Raw genomic sequence first — 11,983 nt, 5'->3', positions numbered from 1 at the left:
TAAATTCAACAGGCCCTATTGTAAGCTCAATCACTATGTCCCCGACTGAATCTTTCCCTCCACCGTCGAATCCCCAAACGCAGATACTGTTCTTGTGAATTCTTTCATCGTCCACCTTCAATTTGTTCAAAGTGGAGAGAGGGCAAATGTTCGCACTAGAACCATTGTCAACAAGTACTCGGGTAACCACAGAATTTTTGCATTTCACCGTGAGATAGAGGGCTTTATTGTGCTCAGTGCCCTCCATGGGCAACTCATCATCAGAAAAAGTGACTCTGTTTACCTCAAATATCTTGTTAGCTATCTTTTCCAGGTGGTTTACTGAGATTTTTTCAGGAACGTGGGCCTCATTCAGGATCTTCATCAAAGCCCGACAGTGCTCATCTGAATGGATCAATAATGACAATAGTGAGATCTGAGCCGGTGTCTTCCTCAACTGCTCCACAATGGAATAGTCCTGCACTTTCATCTTTCTCAAGAATTCCTGTGCTTCTTCTTCGGTCATAACTTTCTTCACTAGCACTGGGTTGTCTTTGGAGCTTTTAGCCTTTCTCAATTCTTCAGGGGCAAAGCATCTCCCCGATCGAGTCAAACCATGGGTCTCACAAGCTTCTTCTTTAACTTCTTTCCCCTTGTAAGTCACTGTCGCTCGTTTATAATTCCATGGGACCGCCCTGCTGTTGACTATTGGTAATTGAGTTACCGGCTTGATAGTGACAGGGTCTATGCGGGCACTTTCCACAATTACAACAGGCTTGTTCGCCACTCCTGGCACAACCACTTTCGCTCTTTCATGTTCCCTACAACGTCACTTGAGGATCCCTTCTTGACCACCACAGATGGTTCACTATTTACCCCATTCAACTTGATCACGGACTTTTCACTTGTTGACTTTTCAAACGGCCTGGCTTCACTGGACCAAATCATCATGACAGTTTGCAAAAGCTTCTTATGCTTCCCTTCCTTATGCACTATCTCAATCATATTTGTCTCATGATGGGCCGGTAATGGGTTCTGGTTAATATTAGGTGCCTCCGGAGCTTGGACCTCAATCCGATTAGTATCAATGAGCTCTTGAATAACTGTTTTGAATTGCTAACATTTCTCTGTGTCGTGCCCTGGAGCACCAGAACAATATTCGCAACTCACAGAGTGATCAAGATTCCTCAGGGGAGGATTTGGCAGTTTCGGCTCGATCAGACTCAGCATACCCAATTGTCTCAACCTGTGGAACAAACTGGTATAGGATTCTCCTAATGGAGTGAAGGTTTTTTTCTTCTACAACCTCTCGTTCTTAAATGCTTGGTTGGCCGAAAACCTGATCCAGGAGGATTTTGGTATGCTCTTGGGGGTGAATAGGCATTTTGTGGAGTTGGGTATGTATTTTGTGGGACTGGCGCACGCCATTGTGCGTGGGCCAGAGTTTGGCTATATGTTTGGGCATGGTGGACAGAAAAATGGGGGACTGGTGGTGGGTAGTGGTGTTGTGCTGGGCTATATGGGGTATGCGGGTAGGTTTGGTGGTGGGGTAGAGGCTGGCTATAGTAATGTGATGGACCCCTGGGTCCGAACCAAGCTCCTGAATCAATCGTTGCTACATCCCCTTTCTTCTTCTTTCCAATTAATTCCCAAGTTCTGCTTTGAATGGCCTGGGTGGTTGCCTTAATAGTCGAGTAACTCATGATTTGTTTTTCTTGAGCCCCTATTCTACCATGCTGCCCATCTTTACCACTTCATTGAAGGACTTGCCTACAACTAATATCATACGACCGTAATAAGTAGGTTCTAAGGCCTGTAGAAAATAATCCACCATTTCACTTTCTTTCATTGGAGGGTCAACCCTTGTTTCCTGCTCTCTCCACCTAAAACCATATTCCCTGAAACTTTCATTGTGCTTTTTCTCAAGTTTTGTCAAAGACAGACGATCCGGAATAATCTCGAGATTGTATTGGAAGTGGCAAGTAAATGCCTGGGCTAGATCATCCCATGTGTACCATCTTCCGTGATCCTGCCGAGTATACCATTCTAGCATTGATCCACTTAGGTTCTGACTGAAATACACCATTAGCAGCTCGTCTTTCCCGCCAGCTCCCCTCATTTTGCTACAAAACCTCTCAAATGTGCCACTGGATCATCGTGACCATCATACAAATCAAACTTGGGCGTATTAAATCCTACCGGCAGCTGCACATCTAGAAACAGACATAGGTCTTTGTAAGCCACACTTACTTGACCTCCCAACCCTCGCATGTCTCTGAATGATTGTTCCATGATTTTAACTTTCCTGAACATTTCCTCCTGCTTGGGATTTTTAGATGGTTTTTCGGTTTCCGTAGGGAGGTCAAAATGAGGAGTGTAGGAATGGGGTTCGGGAACCTTGAAAGTGGGCTACGGGGGGTAATACTGGTTGTCGTGAGTATGGAACAGAGGCTCACAGGAGGATCAGTGTAATGCAGTAGGTGGAGGTACCACAAAAACATGAGTGACTAGTGGAGGAGGGTGCGAGACTTGTTTGGGTGGTGGAGCCTGTGATGTATGGGAAGTGGTGTCATAGCACTATTGGTAGAGGGGAAAGGCCGGAGATGAGTTCACAATGGGAGGTTCCTGGGTTTGAGCCAATGGCGGGATAAAAGTAGGGTTGGCGAGATAAACTGGCGGTGGGTGCCCTTTTGCCCATGCTTGGTACATTTCAGCCATCTGCTGCTTCATCTTATACAACTCATCTTTCAGATTAACCTCTGATTCTTCCACCACTTTTGACAGATCGGCAATACTTGCCTCAAGTTCCTGGTTGGCCATGTTCAGCTTGTTTTTGGACCGGGTGTTGTAGGAGTGAGTTTCCAGAATGCCAATCAAACTAACCACCTGCCTGACCGGAATCCCATCAATAACAAACTTGTTAGCGATTAGGGCTTTAACAGATAGGCAACCACACATTTGAGGAGTGAATGCACCTAAGCAGTTAACCGTTTCTATTATGCATTTGATCGGTTGCTTGCGTCATTCCGGCTTTTCTTTATTTCCATTTGCAAGTTCTCTTTTCTCTCTCCTTTTCTCTTCTCTTTTCTTTTCTCTCTTTTTTATCTTTTTCTTTCTTTTCCTTCCTTTGCTCGATTTCCTTTTTACTCTCTCATTTTCCTCTCTTGTTTTGTCATTGTTTCCTTCTCACGGTTTTTTTCTCTCTCTTCCTTTCTTTTTCGCACTTATTTTTCTCTCCTTTTATTTTCTTCATTTTTTACTTATCACTCTTTTCTTTCTTTTGGGTTATGGTCGAATCCTATGGAGATTGCCTACGTACCATGATCCCGCATGAATCAGACCGAGCGTAGTTCTGGAGAAATAAATAACAAAATATTTTAGGATTTTCAATTTTCATAAAAAGCAAATGTTTTGATTACAAATACTCAAAACTAACAGACTCCAAAAGCAACTAACAGACTCTGATGAAAAGATGCAATACAAACTCCAAAAATAAACTATCATAATCCAACAAATGAAAATACAGACTCGAAAACAACTGACAGACTCCAGCAGAAAGAAAATACACACTCAAAACAACTGACAGACTCTAGAGGAAAAGGAAATACATACTCAAATGAAAATCATGAATACATTAATGCTCCTGGTGCCCGCGGGACATCATTCGGTCTCGCCGCGGGCCTATATGCGAGATCCCTTTGAAGTCTATCCAAGTCACTCATTATCTGTTTAACAAATGTCATCACTGCCGCGAAGAAGGTGGTGTGAGTCATATCCTCATAGACTTGGCACTTCACAATAATGTAGTCGGCGATGGTTCTAATTCTCTCTCTTATGACACCTTTTTCTTGCAGCAAACGCCCGATCTGCTGGGCCCTGGCTTTCAAAGTTTGCTCGGCCACATGATTCTGCTCCTGAAATTGTTGCAAATCTATTTCTAATTGTGCCAATGTTGTATAACAATGTTCTCTTTCAGCCTTGAAATCTTTTGCCTGTTTGATCATTTTGTTCTCCGTGGTAATGACCTTCTTTTTTAACCTTGCAACCTCATTGTCGTACTTTTCTTTCAATTGCTTAATCAAGCGCGCTCGTTCATCTGCATTCTTAGCCAATTGCTTTCGAGCCCTGGCTAGTTCAGTTTCTGCTTTGTTGAGTTCAAAACTGTATTCGCCCACTTTCTGCCTCAGGTTATCTATAAGTTTTTTCATCTTTGGCACTTCGGGCGGGGTTTTCTGCCGCTATTTTCATTTTCTAAATTTGGGCTCGAAGGGCCTCATTTTCTTTGGCTAGCTTTTTTTTTTCACCTTCGTCCACCGCGGCTTGCAAGCTATTCTCGAATCGAAGTTCTTTGACTTGTCTTTCCAACTTTTCGATTGTGGCCCTGTACTCATTCTCCTTGGCCAACCAAGCCCACTGTTCTTGCGACGCCTCAACGAATTCTTGAATGTAAAGCTTTTTGGCTGGTCTTTCTGGTTCGGCCCTTGCAGTGTTCTTCTTTCTACACCAAGCAAGATAGGCGGGTGAGACTTCGCCTCTAGATAGGTCACGCACTCGAGTGTTCACCGTCAAATACTGGCATTCTTTCCAAATAGAACGAACTGTTTCTTCATGAAATTGGCCGTCGGAACTAACCTCGACCACATAAACACTAAGATCTTCATCTGGGTGCATCACCTGACACCTTCCCAACTGTTTCATCACCCAGTAATGAGCGTAGGGCTGAATACCTCGCAGACCCATTAGGAGGAAGTAAGGACCAGTGGAGGGCATATACACAATTTCTTCAACAGGAAGCCAACCCAGTGTCCATTCTATTTGTCCTGCAGTGATGGAACGAAGGCGGGATACCCAATCTCCAAACCCCTCTGGCAGCTTGAACCCTGAAATCCTTGTGTCAAACTCTTCAATGCAACTTTTCTCTGTGGATCCGTAACTCATATACTGAGGGCGATGACACAGGTGCTCGATCATCCACATCTGTAATAGCAAATTGCATCCCTCGAAGAAATCTGCCCCAGTTTTACAAGCTGTGAGAGCTCGGTATATCTCAGACACTATCATAGGGGCAAGAGTGCTCTTGGCGTCGGTAATCAGGACCTTGACGACTCCAGCCACCCGCAAATCGATATTCCCGTCTTTTCGGGGAAACACCACAAGGCCTAAGAAAGCTACCATGAAGGCGAAATGCCTATGCTCATCCCATTTTGTTCGGTTCCCTTTGCTACAAACCATGCTTTTTGGATCGTTGAACCCTCCTATATGCCCGTACCTTTGGTATATAAAACGTAGAGTGGAAAAACCACCCTCCAACTCGTAGTACGGAACTCCCTTGCTTATCTTTAGCAAATCCATGAATTTGTGAGAGTTAACGGCTCTTGGCACGATCAGATACCTATGCCTCAGCCCTTCAGTACTTTCCATGTAACCTGCTATCTCTTCCAAGGTTGGGGTGAGTTCAAAATTCGAGAAGTGAAATACGTTATGGGCCGGGTCCCAAAACGTAACCAAAGCCTTTATGATAACTCTTCTAGGTCTGATCTTTAACAACCCGGTGAGACCTCCCAAATGTAGACTGACCTTATCTTGCTCCGATTTTCCCAGATCCTCCCACCACATATGCAACTCCAAAGGGATCTTGTTCCTAACTGTTATTGGCAAACTTTGACTCGTGCTCATTCTGCACATTTATTAGGGTGATTAAGTAAAAAAAATCAAGACTCATTTGACTCAAAGACAAAGTTGACACTTTTTTTTAAAAAAAATAAAGATAAAATCCGATTTTGCAAATACAGCCTTTCGGCACCTCAAATACGAAGATTTTAAGGCTGTGTTGGCTAACCGGCGAAAACCTTGAAAAATGACCACAAGCGGTTGTTCTTGCAAAAGCAGCCTTCCGGCGCCCTTTTAGGGACATTCGGCTATTTTTGACAAGAATGGCATCACCCTAATTATTTTCAAATAAAAGTAAAATTTTTGTTCTTTTGGGCTATTTTTGCCAAAGGGAAATTGGACCCGATGAGGGTTGCCTACGTATCCCACATCCTGTGAGAATCAAACTGGCGTAGTTCGGGCAATTTTAAAACAAAAACCAATTTTTTTCCTTTTCTCTTTTTTTTTTCAAAATAAAACATTTTTTCCTTTCAAAATTTCGGCAGAGTTTCAGTACCATTTGGACATTGGTTTCTCAAAACAGGTGATTATCTCATTTAGCCCTCACACTGCTATTCTCTTTTTTTCAACTTTCTCCTATTATTCAAAAGTCGATCAGCATGCGACTCCGATGCAAATAAATGCACAAGTAGCAAGTAAGATGCATCAGGATGGTCTTTTCATTTCAGGTACACATGTCCTAGACAGACCCAACCTCTGTGTTGAGTCTCCAAAGTCAAAATGCACATGATGCAAACAAATATTCCTACTAGGGATCCGGCATGAGGTATTGTCATACTAGGTTTAAAAACCTGGGTTTATTTGTTCTAGACCTGGCTTACCCGAGCGGACAACTCGAGCCGGGGGGGGGGGGAGCTGCGTACCGGTGACCAAAAGATCATTCGGCTTTGCAACTTGTCCAAACCTCATTCTATTTGGGATATGACACTAACAGAAGGAAGTCACGACCAGCGTGCACTCCTCGGGAGAGAGAAGAGAGGGGTTTCGTAGCAGTTTATATATACAGTTTAGATAATATCAAAGCGGTAAAAAGCAACATTTAGCACATTAGGCCCAACATGTAATAAAATAAGATAATAAATAAAGACAAATGTAACAATTCATCTAAGCTCGAATTCTGAACCCTGAACCAAAGATTCTGGGTTCGATCCCCAGCAGAGTCGCCAGAGCTGTCACACCTCCTTTTTTCCTACACCCCCGAGAGGGAGTGTATAAGAGAGTTTTTTCCAACTTGAAGTGACAATCAAAACGGGATTATTTATTTATTAAATTCAGAGTCGCCACTTGGGATAATTTTATGGTGTCCCAAGTCACCGGTTCAAATCCCAAATCGAGGAAAAGATTGACTCTGTACTACAGTCCGCGAACCAGAAATCGAGGTAAGGAATTCTGTTAACCCGGGAGAAGGTGTTAGGCATTTCCGAGTTCCGTGGTTCTAACACGGTCGCTCAACTGTTATAATCAACCTATTATCTAATTTTAATACATTTTTAGCCTATGTGCATTTTATTCTTTTAAATCGATTTTATTTAATTATTTTTAGGAGAGATTCAACATTATCTAAAACACGTCTTGAACCACGTCACATAAATGCACCCGCAATCTACGACACATTTTATTTAACGTTATTAGGATTTTAATTTGGTTCACATAAATGCGCACCCGAGTTTAGGAAAGTAATTTTTAAAATAGTGCGCCTAAAGCAACTACGCGTTTTTCAACTTTGCGAGGGCCATGGAAAATTCGCTAAATGGACCGCCTCGATTTCTAAGGACAAAACATTAATTAAATGATGGCCGTGCATTTAAAATTTTTGTTTGGCACGGCACACCTCGAATTATTCTAACCAAGAGGCTGCTAAATTAAATTATGAGGGCCATAATTATATCTTACTTAATACGGCTCACCTCAAATTTGCTTTTAAGAGACCAATTAATTGACTAAGGCAAGGTTTAATATGATTCTAATATTTTTTGCCAAGGGTTCGAACCTGCCCAACAACTAATGGGCCTTGGTTAATACGTACTCTTAACCAGGAAACGGGGCATAAGGGGCGAAAATGATCCAAGTCATATTCGCAAGTATTTGGGCCGAAGGTGAGCCCAATTTCAGAACCCCGGAGCTACCTCAAATAGGACTCAACATTGAGCCTTCACAACGTATAAGCAGTGATTGAAACAACAAAAGATCGAGATAACTCCAAATGGCTAAACAAAGAATTACCATATAGACAACAGTTTTAAAATCATCCTTTAATTGACCAATGGATAATTACATGAAAGCTTTAGCAATGCCATGATTTTGAAAACAATTAGAGGTCTAATTCTTGAGCAACTGTGCAGCAGATGACTCTAAATTTTCAAAACCTTAAATTAACTTGAAGTGCTGATATGGAATTTAAACCTTAATTAGACTTCAAATTAATATAACTTATAGGATTAAATAGCCAAGCTCTTACAATAACCGAACATGCTCAATTAAATACTGACAGTATCCAAATCAGCAATTAAAATCCCATTTCACCTGAACCTCAAAAATCAGACGAAAGTTCTCAACATGGCTTAGGCATTTCACACTTAGTAAAAAAACAAATGCAAAATACAAAGCATGCTTGTTAATCGTAGCTAATACCTTAATCAGCAGAAAAACAACTGTGAAACACCATATATATTTTGATCCCAAATAGGAGTCCCAACTTATATTCATATTCAATTGTCTATACAAGACTTGCTCACACCACTTCTAAATATGCTATTTACCTTGGGACTAAACATTTAACTGTAACCCCAAACCAGATATATAATATGCAAATATCAACTCATATAACACTTATCATTACAGTTTTACTACATAATGTTAAAGCAGTAGGAACAGAGAAACACTAAATTAAGCACAGCTTGTATTCCATCAAGTTTCTACTCGAATTACATAGTCAACATGAGCCAGAGAGATACATGGAAAGCAAAAAAAACAGAAAGATGAGAAGATCAGCAACAAGCAATAGCAATCAGCCCAGATTCAACCACTCAGCAAATGAAATCAGCTCAGGAATGTCAATGGAACAGTAGAAAAAAATCCAAAAAACCAGCTCTAAACCAACTCTTGAAGTCCCAGATTCAAGACCTTTCTAATCAGATGCCATGACTTGAAAATAACCTTTTCAGAAAATTTTTAAACTAACACCAGAAATCCAGAAGCTGAATTTTAATGTAATTCAAGCAGTTTCAACAAAAGAATCCAGAAAATCAAGTTGTTATTTCTGAATTCACTCCTAAATGCCCAACCATTTTAGTTTTTTGTCAGTCTTTTTCTCTTCAAAAATCCCCTTGATCTTGAAGAAATGGATACCTTTATAGGCAAGGCACTAGGGCAGCCTAAAGAAATAAGATTTTTCATTTTGACCCTTTTCATATTTTTGTTTTTGCTCAAAAGTCCTTAGTTTAAAACATCAGATTTCATATAAGTCCCCACCCTAGATTCCTAGAAGCTTCCTAATTCAGTTTTTAAGATCCCCTCCATCAAACTTCCCAAACTAACCTTTAAGACCCCACTATTTACTTCAGAATTCCAGAGGTGAGCCAAACTGACCCGACTCAAACTGGTATGGGTTTGAGACCCAAGTTGAATTCCCTCTTGGGCTCCTGATTATTTTAAAACAAAGCCCAGTTCAAGCCAAGCGGAAATCCAAAATGAAGGATTGACCGAATTGGGAATTCAAGCCAATCAGAGAAAAAACCAAAAAACCTTTTAAGAGAAAACAGAAACAGAAAACAAGACGGGGATGAACTAAATGACAGAACCAATGAATTAAACATGCTATTAAGCTAAAATATGCAACATGGACGGACAAAGAAACGAACCTATGATGAAGAGAAGAAAAACGGATACAGCAAAGAATAAAATGAAATCAAAATGACAAAAAGAAATCATGCAAGACCAGCAAACGAACAGAAAATACTTAACAAGGACGGCCTACCTTGAACTCACTCTTGGACCTTTCGATTTTGACCGAAAGGGGTCTTAATCATGTGTTCTCAGAAGAAAACACATGAACAAGATCCCTCTTGGCCTCAATCTTTACTAACTCTGCCAATTTTGAGATATTGAAATTTTAGGTTTCATGTTTCGATTTAAGATTCGATGAGTTCGGGAAAGATTTGAGGGTAATGGAGTGTGGATTTGGAAAGATGGGAGTGAGGGGGTTCTAGGATATGAATTTTGGGTGGATTAGGGGTGGCGCCGCCGGCGGATGGTGGTGGGAATTTGGGGCGGCTGCTAGGGTTCTAGTTAGTCTCTGAGGGATGAACTGAGAGAGATGAGAGATGGTGAGGGGGAAATCTGAGGTTCCAACAATTATATACTAAACACACGCTCAGTTCCTGTCCGTTGGATGAAAGAAAATCAACGGCTCCGATTGGATAACAACGAAACGAGGTCGTTTGGTTTTAGTGGGGAAAGGGACCGGGTATGGGTGGATTCGGGCTGGTTTGTGAACGGGTATGGGGCGGAAAGAATTTGGGCCTGCTGAAAAATCAACTGAACAGCCCAACAACTTTTATTCCCAATTCCTTTCCTTTCATAAATTCCTTTTCCCCCTTTTTTAATTATTTCGAAACTTTTTTTTACTTTCCCCCTTTTTAAAAAAATAAATAAAAATAAAACCTACACTAATTCCCAAACAAAATTGATCCTAATAAATTAAATTAATTAACTAATAATTACCACAATTAATTAAAAACCCAATTAAGGAAAAACTACCAAAATCAAAGACTAAACTTAAAATGTGCAAAATAAATTATTTTTTGTGATTTTTCCCATTTTTATAAAACAACTAATTTGTTAATTAATCCTAACATGTAGAATTAAATACTAAATTCAAATGCAACATATTTTGGTATTTTTCATTAATTAAACAAAGTTAACATGCGCAGACAGATGCAAACAATTAACGAAAAATGCTATAAAAATCTACGAAATTGCAAATAATGGAAAATTTTATTTTGTTTTGAATTTGTGGGAGTAATTCATATAGGGCAAAAATCACGTGCTCACAATATTACCTTGTCTTTGAAAGAAAATCTTATTTTTTTCTTGACCCTTGATGAAACTCCAATCCGAGATGATTTTATACCATTCTCAAAAGGTGAATGGTAAATTTGGATCAATATTTTTGAAGAATTTGGTTAAATGGAGTTTACTTATTTCACACTGTCACGATCCGGAATTCCCACCCTCGGGACCGTGATGGCGTCTAACATTTCACTTGCTAAGCAAGCCAACATTAATTGTAGTTATTAACCATTTTTAACAATTCAAATCAAATGAAAACCAATAAGATGAATAAGCTGAAATAAAGTAGATAAAGCTGATAAACGGCGATATCCAAATACAAATCCTAGAACTGGTGTCACGAATATACGAGCGTCCAGAGTACTAAAAATAATAGTCTGAATGGAAGCATAACTGTCTGAATTGAAATAAACAGCTAAGATAATGTAGAATGGGACTTCAGGGTTGCGAACGCTATGCAGATGTACCTCAAGTCTCCGTCAAGTACTAGATCCGAGCAAATATACTAGACGCCGCTAGGACCTATGCCGGAATCTGCACAGGAAGTGCAGAGTGTAGTATAAGTACAACTGACCTCACATCCCTGTACGTGCCGAGCCTAACCTCGACGAAGTAGTGACGAGGCTAAGGCGAGTCAATAATAATAATAATAATAATAATAATAATAATAATAATAATAATAATAATAATAATAATAATAATAATAATAATAATAATAATAATAACAACAACAACAACAACAACAACAACAAAAGAAACATGAAATGAAAGTAAGGCAGTTAATTTATGAAAATAAGCTCAATCCTCGCAATCGGAGAACCCAGAATAACCGATCTCATAATTTCATATAACAAAACTGGAAACCAACACACTAACAACAACGAATACAATATACACAAACTGTTGCGGCGCACAACCCAATCCTATCGTACACACATAATCCTTCCTTATTCCACCATAACATCATTTATCAGTATCAAGAATCACATATAAAATCCGTTGTTGAGCGCAACTCGATCCCACCATATCATCAAAATCAATATCAAAATTTCCCCTTATTCTACCATATCACAACCGTTGTAGCGTGCAACCCAATCCATAAACAAATTCAATAAATGTAACTAAATCCAATAGCTCAATTACAAGAATATCTACAATTAAAGAATATAAAAAGCAAAGTAATAAAGGAACCACGTATTAATTAAAGGATTTCTACAAATAATACAAAAGCAACAAGATAAGTCAAGTACGTGACAATTAAGGT

This window comes from Nicotiana tabacum, chromosome 1 (assembly GCF_000715075.1).
Source record: "Nicotiana tabacum cultivar K326 chromosome 1, ASM71507v2, whole genome shotgun sequence".
In the NCBI taxonomy this organism is placed as follows: domain Eukaryota; kingdom Viridiplantae; phylum Streptophyta; class Magnoliopsida; order Solanales; family Solanaceae; genus Nicotiana; species Nicotiana tabacum.
This window is presented reverse-complemented; position numbering follows the sequence as displayed.